This window comes from Adiantum capillus-veneris, chromosome 24 (genome assembly GCF_014529385.1).
Source record: "Adiantum capillus-veneris isolate H3 chromosome 24, ASM1452938v2, whole genome shotgun sequence".
Taxonomy (NCBI): Eukaryota; Viridiplantae; Streptophyta; class Polypodiopsida; order Polypodiales; family Pteridaceae; genus Adiantum; species Adiantum capillus-veneris.
The window spans coordinates 43,658,419-43,672,528 of record NC_140954.1 but is presented as its reverse complement, the minus strand read 5'-3'; positions in this window follow the sequence as shown (position 1 = coordinate 43,672,528).

The window sequence follows — 14,110 nt, the reverse complement described above, 5'->3', positions numbered from 1 at the left end:
GTTTTGTAGTTGGGGGCAATACGGGTGGTGTAATGTATGAAGCGTGACCCACCGTATTTTTCCCAATCTGTAATACATTGGCATTGTACAAAAGCTTCATTCACTTGGGGGTCAATTGAAGCATCATGTAGCAAGTGTAATGCATCCCATCTCCCAAACCACTCCTTTATGTCTTGCATCCATCCATGCTCAAGATCTTGCTTTTATGCGTCTTTTGAAGCTTTTTGCTTGCTTCCAATGTAATTGTAGGAAGTCGATGTGAGGGGTTTTGACGCATCTTTATCATGTACTCCACAACCCTTTTCATGTCCATAGCCTCAATTGGAAGAGATCCCAACTCAAGAAGTAGGAGCCTATATGGTGTTTGTGTCTTAACTTGGAGAAAGTTTGTAAGAAAATGCTTTTGAAAATTCTCAAACTCTTTCCAAGTAGACTTTGAGATGCTCCCGCCCCACACTTTAACTCCATAAAGAAGAACCGGTGTCACCAATGCATCGAAAAGGTTTGTCTTGAGAACCCAACACTTGATGTTTCCCACATTACACATGTTCTCAAATGCATAATATGCTCTCTTTCCCGCTAGCTTTCAAATGACACATAGCACATTCATGCCACTTGTGATTGGACGGAACCTCAAGGACAAGGTACTTAAAGCTCTCAACAGCTTCAAGTGTCTCATTGTTGTACACAATACATGGCTTCTCTTTATGGTTGGTTTTCACAAGCATAACCTTTGTTTTGGATTCATTCACAATCAGCCCACTATGCAAGCAAAAGTTTTCAAGGACAACCATAAGCTTTTGTGTGTCTTTTGAGTGTATGCTAATAGCACTACATCATCCACTTACAACAAAAGCATGATTACTGCATTGCAAATAATGACCTCTTCAATGCCTTCTTCTTGCATAAAGTCAAGTACCATTGTTTCCAGTTGATCACTGCACAGAACAACTTGAGAGTTGGTGAAAATGGACATCCTTGTTTAACCCCAATAAAGATCACAAACTTAGAAACCTTTTCCTAGATTCGAGAAACTGTAAGCATAAACTTACTTGACACTTGGAGTTCTTCCATCCTTCTCCACAAATTGTTACGTTGGAATCATATCAAAGGCTTTCTTAAAGTCCACAAAACAACAATAAATCACTTTCCTTTCAACCAATTTTCATCCATGAGAACACGAAGAGTGACAAGATTATCAATGGTGCTATGGCATCGACAAAAACCCGCTTGTCCTTTTGCACGCTTGTCATTATCTTCAGTCCAATCACTCAATTTCATCTCCATTATGCACCCAAACAACTTTTCCATAAGAGACCCAATCATTATAGTCCAATAGTTGTTTACATCCCCTCCTTTATGCAAAGACCCAATTAGTAGTCCAATTGTAAGGCATACCATGTTGAAGTGCAAGGTTGAACATATCACACATCCACCCAATAGTTGTTTACATCCCCTCCTTTATGCAAAGACCCAATTAGTACTCCAATTGTAAGGCATACCATGTTGACGTGCAAGGTTGAACATATCACACATCCACTCATGGGTAAAATATCCCGTTCATTTTATCATCTACGGCTTGATACCTTGAAGATCTCCCTTTTTGCGAGTGGCCAACTTTTCAAACCCACCATGCAGCATCCTCAATAGTAAAAAACAAAGAGGACATACATGAGAGTGAACCATAAAATGGTATTTTTTTTAGCGTTTGGTTGCTCATATAATTGCCTACAATGTATGTACATATCCATAAGACTCAAGTTACCAGAATGCTCAACCCGCTTGCCCCTCAAGTTTCTTCAAAATATTCTACATGCAGGTGCCTTTTCTTGGACTTGAGAAAGTTGTTGCTTTACTTCCCATCTTCTTCTCTTCTTTTGAATGAATGCCTTGTATGCATGAAAATGACCTTGATAGTTGTCTTTGTCCATAGTTACATCATGATTTATCAAGGTCTTTTGAGCATCTTGACATTCTTTATCAACCACCTTTTGCGTGATCTATCTTTAGTGATAACATGGAGATGCTTTATAAAAAAGTATTCTTCGGCACAAGAACAAATAACTTTCTTGAAAGCTTCCCATTTAGTTTTCAATGGTGCGTCATGTTGAATCTTTCATCTATAACTTTTGCTCAACAATTTCAATGTACATTGGTGCCCGTTTGAAATAATACATAGTGATAACTTCTCTTCCCTTTGGTTGAGATTATCATGCTTAGTTGATTCTTCACATGCAAGGTCAATACATAAAGTCTCATGGTCTGATTCCGGGGTCCATTTTCCAAACATAAAACTCTTTCTGCGATACATGGTGGCTTCGGAGAGTAGCATATAGTCAATCACACTATCCCCATGTTTTCTACATGTAAATTCATTGGTTCCACTTAACAAAAATACACCATTGGCGATAAGCATACCGTGCTATTACACATGTGTAAAAGTAACTTTCCATAGTGATCTGGCTCTTTCTCATCCACTGAAGTACAATCATACAAGTAAACTTTCTCCAGCTCCCTTGAAATGTATGTCATATCAAATTGTTGAGTATCATGTGGCAATTTTTTGTGCGAGCATTCATATCCCCAAATACAATAACATCACCTTCACCTTTGAAATAAGCAATGTTCTCTTCTAAATAGAAAAATGGATGATCTCTATCCATGCAAGCATAAAAGGGAGAATCATGAGATGAGGAATGTAGTAGCCGGATACAAAAATGGGTGCTCTTTTTGGTGTCAAAATTTTCAGCCATACATAACTTTTGTACTTGTCATCTTTCATAATTGACACAAAATCTTCCAATCCTTTCTTAACCATACATGCTACCCCTCCTTGCCCTCTTTGTTGCTTGAGATTCTTTGACCACATCAATGAATTTACATTGTAATCCTCCAAGCCGTTAATCCTTTGTGTATCATGATCCCAAGTTTCAACAAGAAGTACAACATGGGCTTTGCTTGTTAGTTCATCAATGCCAAACCCCGCACTCCATGGGTATTCATTGAAATTCCAAAAGCATATTTTCAATTGTAAATTGGCCTCATAGGTCGCGCATCCCTATTTGCTTGAAGAACTTGCCTCCTCATGAGAGATCTCCTTGTTTTTATTATTCTTTTCCTCGTATGCCTTGTGAAACATATTTTGTTGATTAATAGTGCGATCTTCACATACAAAACATTTTGTATCCCTCAAATAAATCCAACTATTATCAAGGATAGTCTTTTGTTTGGTCTCATCTGGCATGGTGCATACAATTGGCCATTCTCCCAAGCGAGGATCTCCTTGCTTACCCACTCTATATGCTACATAGACCATAACTCTAGACATGCCAAAGTGGGCTTTGAAGAAATCTTTGATAACAATGGCAAGAGAAGGAGGCATCTCTAACTTCTCTTTGGGAATTCCACGAATAACAATGTCCTTGGAACGTCGCTCCCGCTCCCGTTCCTTCAACTCCTCCACATCTACATTCTCAACATTCTTTGTTTGAGGCATTAGGAACCACATTGTTACCACATACATGATCCCAAGACTTGTTTGTGCATACTATTTTTCATGTCGCATACATCCTGGGTCATGGTGTCAAATTTCTCCTCTTTCAATGCATGGTCATGCTCTACTTTGCTCATGTGCTCCTTCAAAGCATTCAAGTGCACAAGAGAGTGTTTACATTCCTTGACATCCTCTTCAAGTTGCATCAAACGTGTTGTTTGCATCTCAAATGTCCTCTTGAGATTCTCATTCTCAACCACAAGTATCCTTAGCGTGCCATTCTCCATTGCAAGTGCCTGCACATAATTCTTTGCCTTGTTTATTTAAGGTCTTTTGAAATGATACCAAGTATGCCATGATCATGGTTTCCAATATCATTGGTTCAGTGGTTGTGTTGCTATCTCCACACTTAGAGAGAGAGAGAGAGAGAGAGAGAGAGAGAGAGAGGGAGAGAGAGAGAGAGACGAGACAAGAGACACACCATGTATGCTCCCAAAGATTCATTCATATTGAGTACAAGATACATATATATAGGTGATGCCAAGTTGAGTAGAGAGATCCATGTCGTAAATGCTAGAGAGGGACTGTGATTCTGCCACTTAAACACTTTCTTTCTGAATTTAGCCAAAATCACCTCCCATGTTTGGTTGAGGGTGACTTTAAATCCCATTAGAATCCCCAAAATATTAAACACCTATTCATCCAAAAAAGGAGTACAACCTCCATCCACAATTAGCTAAGGCACATTCCTTATAGAGCTCTTATATTCCGATTTAGAGTGGTTTATGATTGAAACACTGGTCACACAAAAAGTATGCAAGCACTCTCAAAAATTTGTTATGGATTGTTGATCATTCCTCATCATATAATTTGTATCATTTGCATATTGTTGTAAACACAGATCCTTAGTGGCATTAGAAGCAAAAATTCCTCCAAATAGTTATCATAGAGTCCAAGGTAAACATGCCTCTGATAAATCCTTTTTGTTTAAGAAGAATAACTTTATCCATTATGGTACTGATTCTTGTAGCTAGAGACATGGCAAAGATCTTAGAAATAGAACTCAGACATGTGATGGGTCCCCAATTTCCTAGATCCTCCTTTTCTCCTTGTGAATGAGATTAACTACTCCATTGTTTATGGTAGAAGACAAAGTACTAGCTCTAAGGGCTTCCATCCATATAGACAAGAGATATGGGACGAGGAATTCATGATAGTGCTGGGAAAATTGACTAGGGATAACATCCAGGTGAGGTTATTTGCATGCCTTAAGATCTACAATAGTGTCTCTAAGCTCCCCCTCTGTGATGGGCTAGTCCAAGACTCTAGCCATGTGTTGGGGTACAGTTTCCCCCCTTGTTTCGGCTATTTTGGCCCTAGCTGCGGCCTGACCAACCCGTCTTTGAGGGGGGTTAGACAAGATTTTCATAAAGTATTCTTTAACAAAATGAAGATTTTCAAAGTGAGATTAAACCATAGTGCCATGTTGATTCCTCAGAAAAGGACAAATTCCTTACTCTTCTTTTCTTTCTAACAAGTGAAATATTCTTTATCAAAATGAAGGTTTCTAGAGTGAGATGAAACCACAATGCCAATGTTGATTCCTCGAAAAGGAACAAAGTTTTTACTCTTTAAAAAAAAAAGAGTGCAATCATATTTTTGTCAGGTTTGTGTATCTTCTCGGCCCAAAAGTCCCTTTTCTAATGGACGGAAGACCTAGCAGCCAATAATTCTTCTAGTGTAAGTTTTTCTCTCAGCTCTAAGAGTGGAGGAGGAGGGCATTTAGGGGGAGTAGAGTATTCTAGCTCCTCTATTTGGGCCCTTATCATCATACTTCTCTTTGCCCTTATTTCCTGAGCTCTTTGCTTAAAGTCCATCGTAACCCTCTGGGTTTACTTGACTGCCATATCCCAAGCCTTAAATACAAAAGAGAACTGACTAAGGCCCTGTCAAAAATGCTTTTCACTTTATCTTTAACAGATTGAATATCAAACAAAGTTTGATCCATGTGAGGCCATCCCGCCCCGAATTTACATTCATCCCTTTGAAACTCAAATAGCACTAGGACATGGTCTGATAATCGGAGAGAAGGGTCCTTAAAGTAGCTTACCTGCCAATGATCCTGTACCAGCTCAGAAGACATATAAACCCTATCTAGTCTAGCTGCTCTAAAACATTCTCCAACTTGTCTATTTGACCAGGTAGTCCTTATATCAACAAAGATATCCAACAGGTTTAGAGATAGGACCAAATTGGACTACTTTTGTTATAGTTATTCGCCCTTTGCCTTGGGAGTGGTAAATGTGGTACCAAGAATAATTGCTACCCAATCTTTGAATGTCATTAATCAGAGGCTGACCAGAAGCTTTAATTTCTAGAAATAGAGAATATTAGGCTAACTGTTAGTGCTCACCATTTTTTTTTTAAATTTAAGCTTTGAGAGGGTAAGTACTACGTTTGCAATTCAATGTGTATCCTTTAATACTTAAGCACTTCATTTCTTACTACTGTTGGAGGGTTTTTCCATGGACATAGACGCTCTAGTGGAATCTTTAGAGTACTTCTTTTTCCTTTTTGGTTTGTAGGGTTTAGGCATTGTAAGACTTTCCTCTTCAGCCTAAGTCATAAGTATGTCTACTAATTGGTATGGGGAGGAAGCCAACTGGTCTTAGTTTCTTGATCCTATTCCTCCAATTGTTTTTCAAAATGCTCATCCTCATTGTGTACCTGATTAGTACAAGTAGTTTGTGTATTGGCAATGGTTTCTCCCTCATCTTCAGAGGATGAAGAGGAGGATATCCCCTTGTTTTGTCCATTCGGCTATCAGATGGTCTAGGAACCTTTGTGTCTGTTTATTTGGGATGTGCCTGAGGGGGATTCAAGTTCTCCTCCATCCTATGCTTTGCTCTATCTAGGATTGGACTTGACTGGTTGTCTTCAGGGATGTCATAGCTGAAAGCATCAAACACCTTCTCCAACAAAGGGTTGAAAGATTTTTTGAATCTGTTAGAGGCCTTATTGCCCTCATATTCTTTGACTGTATTTTATCTTCATACTGGTTGAATAGAGCCCTCCATCTTTGCCATCTGATAAGTTCTACAAAACTTTCACAGTTTGTACTATTAAGTGTCCTCTTTTCCCACCTTTGAGGTCTTGTATATTTCTTATTTTTAATTAATTTTTGTTTATCTAAAAAGAAAGAAACTTTTGGGGTAGGTCCTCTCTCTTTTGACCAGGATTCTCCCTATCCTACCTTGGGGGGTTTTGTACTTTCCTTTTTTCTAATTGATTCAAATGGTCTTCTATTAAAAAGAAAATCAAATCAAGAGGTGATTAGTAGATTACCTATCTGTGTGTGTCTCGTTCTAGACTATGGTCATATTCGCACGTTGAGAAAGCAGTGTTTTGCTGACACAAGAGACCTTGGCAGATTTCCCTCAAATGCTCTACAAGCTTTGTTATCGTCTCCTTTGCTGCAACGCACATGATGAGAGAAGGTGGAGAGAGGAGGGTAGCGTTTTGCCAACCCTTCCAAAATTGGCCAAGTTGAACACTCCAGGGCAGCATTTTTGCTAACCAAAAGAAGTTGCCTATGCTAAGGCCACTGTCACCCACAAGCGCTGGATGAGCTATGAAATGATCTCTTTGGGTGCCTCGTTTGTCACATGAGCGGTAGACTTTGTACCAATCGGCCTAGCCCATCTAGTATTGCATCATTTGTGTTGGCAAAAGAAGCAGATCTCTTACCTGTAAAAAGGCTTTGTGCCTTGCTCTTTTTCCATGTCCACATGTAGCTCCAGATGGACGAAGGGGTAGAATCCTCTCCTCTCTGCTCTCAACTGACTGCTCATCCATCCAATGTCTTGTTGCCATCTCATCTGCACACACGTCCAGGCGGATGTGTGTGACAGGGGCCTAACAAAACATTGCCTTCAGTAGCGCGTGAATGCACCCTATGTCATGCTCTGATAAATTTCTCCCAACCTCTTTCCTCTCTCTATCCTCCTCAATCGATGGTCAATTGAACTCAATTCTCTTTGACCCTCTCTCTCTCTCTCTCTCTCTCTCTCTCTCTCTCTCTCTCTCTCTCTCTCTCTCTCTCTCTCTCTCTCTCTCTCTCTCTCTCTCTCTCTCTCTCTCTCTCTCTCTCTCTCTCTCTCTCTCTCTCTCTCTCTCTCTCTCTCTCTCTCTGTGTGTGTGTGTGTGTGTGTGTGTGTGTGTGTGTGTGTGTGTGTGTGTGTGTGTGTGCGAGATTGGGACTTTGGCAGTATCCACTATCTGCCAGCTAGCGCGATTGACAACATCCACCAGCTAGCGCTATTTCTAAGGTACTTAGCTCTCTCTAGACTCTCTCTGCCGGATTGGCAGCATTGCAGCAATGAGCATCCACCGTCCACGGTCCACCATCTAGCAGACTAGCACTATTATTAGTACTCGACTCCGTTTGGCATTGCATCAGTCAGTAGACTGCACAGTCCATGAGCTACAGCGTGTCTGCCCTCCTTTTGCAAATTAAAGCAACAATTTATTGAGCGGCGGGTCATGCAACAAGTTAAAAAACTATCAGAGTAGCACAGCGCATAGGGAGCTTACAGTGCATTCAATTGCATTTAAGAGTTTGTTCATGCGAGGCTTTTTAGTTATCAGTATTAATAACTATGCCCAACTATTCCTTGACGCAAGCTACTATGCCTTGCACATGAAGGGGCGCAAAGGGTTGAACGCTATGAGGTTTCTTTTTACCATAAAGGGGGGCGCTTGTAAATTAAATTAGAAGGGCAAAATTACATGATAGGCAAAATTACAAAATAGGGTCAAAGGGGCACAAAGGGTTGAACGTTATGAGGTTGCAGGTAAATGGATATCACGCATGCTGATGGCGGGTTTCAAGGCTCACCCTTTGAGCTTATATGTGAATAATGGGTTGAGGTGATGGTCAGAGGCCTAATTTTTGAAGGCTTCGACGCCCTTCGGAGGCACTTTTATCCTTCAGTGAAGGGCAAAAATATTTTTACCCATCGAAAGAAGGATAGAATATTGAAAAATCTTTGAATAGCCCTTCTAATTTTTGCCTAAATACAGCTTAATGAAGGATAGGTAAAAATTTACCCTTCAAATGAATGATTAGGGTCACCCTTTTTTTTTTTTACCATAAAGGGCGTGAGAGCGTTATATTAAGTAGAGAACAAAATTACATTGTGGGGCTTTACAAAATGTTGCTTCCGATAGCACCAATTTACATTCAGAGGTAATTACAAAAAATTGGGGATCATCAACACCATTCTGCTTACAGGGCATTTAAGCTGTCAGGTTTTCTAAAAGATCCTGCATGCGGGCGACCATACGTATCCCATTGCTGTGTAGCCTTCGTAGCCTTTCAACGTCCATTCTGCATTCATCAGGCATCCTTTGCAGGTGTGTGTAAGATCCATCAAGGAGAACCTCTTGTTGCTTGTTTATGTTGGCGCTATTTTAATAGCTCATGCAGTTGGTAAGCACCTTGAAGCTTGCTTCGTACACTCTACATTGATCAAGCTTTAGCTGGTTAAACTGTAAAGAAAAGCAGTGAAAAAGTTCTCTCAGACTTTTAGTCTGGTAAGCCCTGTTAAACAACCTCTCATTTCGGTCAGACCAAATGATCCAAAAGAACTCCCCTCTTATCCTATTCCAAAAAACCAACAATAAAGAAACTGAATCTCCTAGAAGAAGTTGCTTCCAACTGGGTGTGAACCCTAGACCTGCATTAAGATGGGCCAAAATCTCTAAGCTTTTAGGATAGTTAATGAACAGGTGGGGGATGTCCTCTTCGACTGTGTTGCACCGTAAGCAAGTTCTATTTCCTAGGCCAGCACTCTTCATTCTATGACCTGTCCAGACTACTCTGTGCAAAATTAGCCAGAGTAGGACGGAATGCTTTGCAAGGATACCCCTATTCCACAAGGCCTGGAATTTGAAAGTCCATTGCCTACAGTTAAGTGCAACTTTCCATTTCTTGTTAAGAGAGTTGTGCAGAGGTTCTTTAAGGATTGGGTTCAGAGTAGGGGGTTTGGGCAAAGCGCTCCCATTTGCCTAGTGGAAAGCCTTGGGGGAGGGGTCGCTTTCACTCGAGAGGGTCCATTCTAGTTCCTTTGGGAAGAGAGCCTTTCGTCTTTCTATAAGTGCTATTTCCCAAGGTTGCAAGGGGTAACGACTTGTGAGTTCGGTAAGGGAGAGCCACCTGTGCTCGAGATTGTGCCACAGGTTTTTCCAGGTTGAGACTCCTTTATTGTGGATGCATTTGGCTGTCCTAATCTGTGCCTGGCTGAGGGGGGGGATAGGAGGCATAGCCCACCACAACGATTCATGGGTTCTTAGGTAGTAGCTGTGTTTGGAGTCCCAGTTTACTCTTAAATGCTCTCTATATCTGTTCCAGGCTCCCCACAGTGATCTGAGAAGGGGGGAACCACTAGGGGTTATCTCCTCAGGGCCAAAGAATATGGAGATCGAGGGTAGAGGGAGCATCCCCTTATAACCTTTAATTGAAAACTTGCTGATATTTTTGAATAGCAATGTTGCCCATTCCTCTTCTGGATTGTCTAATGCCCTGAGGATGAGTTTCACTGCCAGCTTGTCCGCCCATTTGCTGAAGTTGGGGAGTCCAAGTCCTCCTTGAGCCTTGGGTAGGCAGCAAATGTCCCAACTTACCTTAGCTAGGCCTTTTCTCAGTGGGTCCCCTGACCAAAGGAAATTTCTACATGCTCGGGTTATTTCCTTTAGGTGTGAGTCCGGGGGTCTCCAGCAGGAGAGAAAAAAAAAGCACGTAGCAAGAAAAAAAATGCTTGATGACCAGTGCTCTTCCTGCGATGTTGGAATGGAACCCATTCCATTGATTTAATTTGGAGGAGAAGCGATCCAAAACCCATTGCCACCTTTGGGCCATGGAAATTTTAAAGCCAAACGGAATACCTAAAAGTCTGAAGATGACCCTATCTTGAAGGACTGTGCATCCTTGCTCTGTGATCCATCTAGGAAGTGGAGAGAGGGAAGCCCTGATTCCGGTTTTAGCATGATTGATCTTAGAACCAGAGGCTGTGCAAAATGTCTTCAGACATTTCCAAAAGCTTTGGAGTGTCTGTTCGTCATTATTGAGAAGACCATTGGTGTCATCAGCAAATTGAGACGGGCATTGCTGCCTGCCGTCTGGTAGCAGTATTCCTTTGAGAATCCCTTCCTGCATTATGGTTTTGACCAGCCAATTGAGAGAGTCTGCAGAGCAGTGGCTAAGAGTAGGGGGGCAAGGGGGCATCCTTGCCTAATTGACCGATTGAGAGGGAAGGGTTCCGAGATGCCATTATTTACTGCTACTCTTCCCTAGGCGTTCCCTAGCAGGGTCTTCACGAATCTGATTATTCCTGGTCCAAATCCCATCATGGCTAAACAGTCGAGTATGCAAGTCCATTCCAGTCTGTCATAGGCTTTGTCGAAGTCGACTTGACAAAAACAAAATCTTGGCCAGTGTCTTCATTAGGGTCACCCTTTAAAAATGAATGATTAGGGTCACCCTTCAAAGACGTCCCTTTTCAAAATGAATCTATCTCTTTCCTTCAAAAAGGATGTAGTTGACAACAATGGAGGAAAATAGTCCCTCAGTATTATAACTCCTGTAGACTTAAGATGAGATAGGCTCTGTCTCTGTAACTCTTTGTACTGGGGGATACCCACCCCCTCCCTGTGGGTACTCTGTATCTCTTTCCACCTTTTTTAATACAATTCTACCTTCTTCAAAAAATAAAAAAATAAAAAAATTGAGCCTTAGTGAGGTCAATTGAGTCTTTGTTGAAGACTGGTAAGGATTCATGGCTTTCATTAATGCAGTGGGCCAAATTTCTGTATGCATTATTAATCTGTACATACACAAGAAGAAGGCCAATCAATGGCTTTTATTGATGTCGTTTTGCGCATTGAAGTGACACGCTTTTTAGCCTACATGAATAGACCTTGTAAAGTTGTGGGAGCCAGTGTTAGAAAAAAACCGGGGTCTAGTGTATTTTAACCGGCTGAAATTATAAAATCCCGGTTAGATTTTGAGCTTGCCTTTAAGAAAACCGGCAAATTTACACAAGTTTTAGTGTAATTACCGGCAAAAGCTTCAAATTTTGACCTGAAAACCGGGAGAATTTCAAGTTTTTCCTTATTTTGATCGGTTAGGAAAAATGTTTTTTTCTAGCCCTGGTGGGAGCAATGAGCAATGCATTGAGCATTGAGTTAAGTACGGAAAGTTTCGCACAAGCGGGGGTGCTACCCCTGCCGTGCATCAGCAAATTTAACGTTTACCTATTAAAGGTGCCACTCGTTTTGACGTAGGCCGTTCGCGTGGGGCAGTAGCCTGAAGTAGTCATGTTTGCTCAGGAGTCAGCGATGAATAGACCTTGTGGGACAGTAACAGTAACAGTAAAAGCTTTGAGCCAGCAGGCGGGTGAGCTTGTGAAGGTTCTGGATGAATCTGAAAATTGTCATTTTGCGCATTGAGGTGACACGCCATATAAATATGCAAGTACTCATGTTTGTAACTTTGCTTTGTAGCCGTACATGGGCCCTGTGGGAGTGAACTCAGTGAAGCTTTGAGTTCTGGAAATTGTCAGAAGGTAACGTCTTTTGTAGGTTGGCAGCGTTGCCTGAACTGGAGGGAGGCAAAGGGCAGTGGGCACAGCGCCTACAGTGGGGCCGCTCTTCGCGCCAATGCAGTGCAGATTTTTGCAGAATCTAAATTACTGATGCCGAGCAAATAAAGGCTCCTGGTCCTCATCCCGTTACTAGCATAGTTACAAAAGTGTGTGCATAGTTCTACGAAGGCCATGGTCACGCCAGGCTTAGTTATCAATAAGCCTCGACATGCTTTGACGAAGGCAGGTACAGTAGTTGAGAGCATAACAGGCAGCAACCTGCAGTGAGAGGGAGCGCAAAGAGACTTATTAGGGCATGGTCACGCGAGGCTTAGTTATCTGTAAGCCTCGATAGGCCTGACGATGGCAGGCACGGCAAGTCAGAAAGCGACGGGTAACTGCGTGTAGTGAGAGAGAGCGTGAGACGCAACGAAGAGAGAGAAACAAGGGGATGACCGGCAAGAGACAGGCTTAGTTTTCCAACTATGCTGAAAAAGGCATAGTTAGCCTACGAAGCCGGTGGACTCTGCAAAAGGCTGTTTCGCGTCAGTGGTTGTCGGCTCAGCCTACTGAAAACTAAGCCTCGCGTGACCATAGCCTTATAACTATACCGTTTTAGGCATAGTTGCAACTACGAAGCAGGTCACTACAGGTGGAAAGCTGCTCAGTGCAGGTGGAAAGCTGACGAGCGTCGAAGTTTGTCGGCCTTTCTGACGAGAAACTAAGCCTCACGTGACTCTGGCAGACCATGCTCACGAGAGGTTAGTTATATGTAAGCATGTACATATGTGATCCAAGGCAGTATGATAGTCCAGAGATGTACGACGAGCAGCAAGTAGTGAGAGAAAGAGTATCTTGCAGACAGGGGAGGGGGGGGGGGGTTAATCGGAAAGTAACCTACATAGTTTTCAAACTATGCCTAAAAAGGCATAGTCACAAAACTAAGCCGGTGAAAAGCTGTGGCTGTCAGATGGTCCGCTCCGATTATCGACCTCGTGTGAGCACCGTCTAAGCCATGAAATAAGGTAGGATTTGAATGGGAGGAAAGCAGTGTTGAAGTGGGCATCAGCAAACTCGTCGTCTCCACCTCAATGCTCACAAAGAGCTACAATTGAGAGAGAGAGAGAGAGAGAGAGAGAGAGAGAGAGAGAGAGAGAGAGAGAGAGAGAGAGAGAGAGAGAGCTTGTCATGTAGCACCAGCGAGAAGAGAGAGAGAGAGAGAGTAGCTTTGTTGAAGCAATTCTAAAAACAAAGGCTTCGTTCAAGCTCGCTGTTGAGCTTAACTGGAAAAGTTAAACCTTGTCGTGCGAAGGCTCTCTAATTGACGCGTGACCACTATGGAGGGACAATTATCAACAAAATAACTGATAAATATGCCTTGCGTGACCATTGCCTAATCAATCTCACGAGTCACCATAGTAAACAATCAAGCACATACAGCTGAAGGGTCTTCGAAAACCGACCGGCTACGTGTAAGTCGAATAAAGAAAAGCACCAATAATAGCCAATTGAAAGTCACGAAAGAAGAAAAACTGGTAGTTGGTGGTGATTGCACCGGCTGCAGATTATTATCCCTTCCATGCACTGCAAAAGTAGGCACATTAGTAAAATTTTGCAGTGCTAGCAGTGCAAGAGCTAACCGCTGCATGTGTTCCCTCTTGTCGTGGGACTGGGTAGTCTATAGAGCATACATGCATGCCATACGTGGTTAGTCCTCCATGGGACGTAGCTCTTAGAGACTATAGAACTGAACATGGAAGGATTTAAACCTCAAAGAATTGATCCTGGCCCCTAGAGAATTCTTAGTATCTTACCATATGGTTCCAAATTAGTAACTGCCCTGCTAAAGCTCCTCCGACGTCAGCCCCCAGTCAATCTCCCTCTTCTAACAAGGAGGGGTCCAAAAAGAACCCCACTCAGAAACCCGAAGCTTCCCCAAATCCTCCTGCTCCCCCCCCTAGCGAGGCCACTAGAG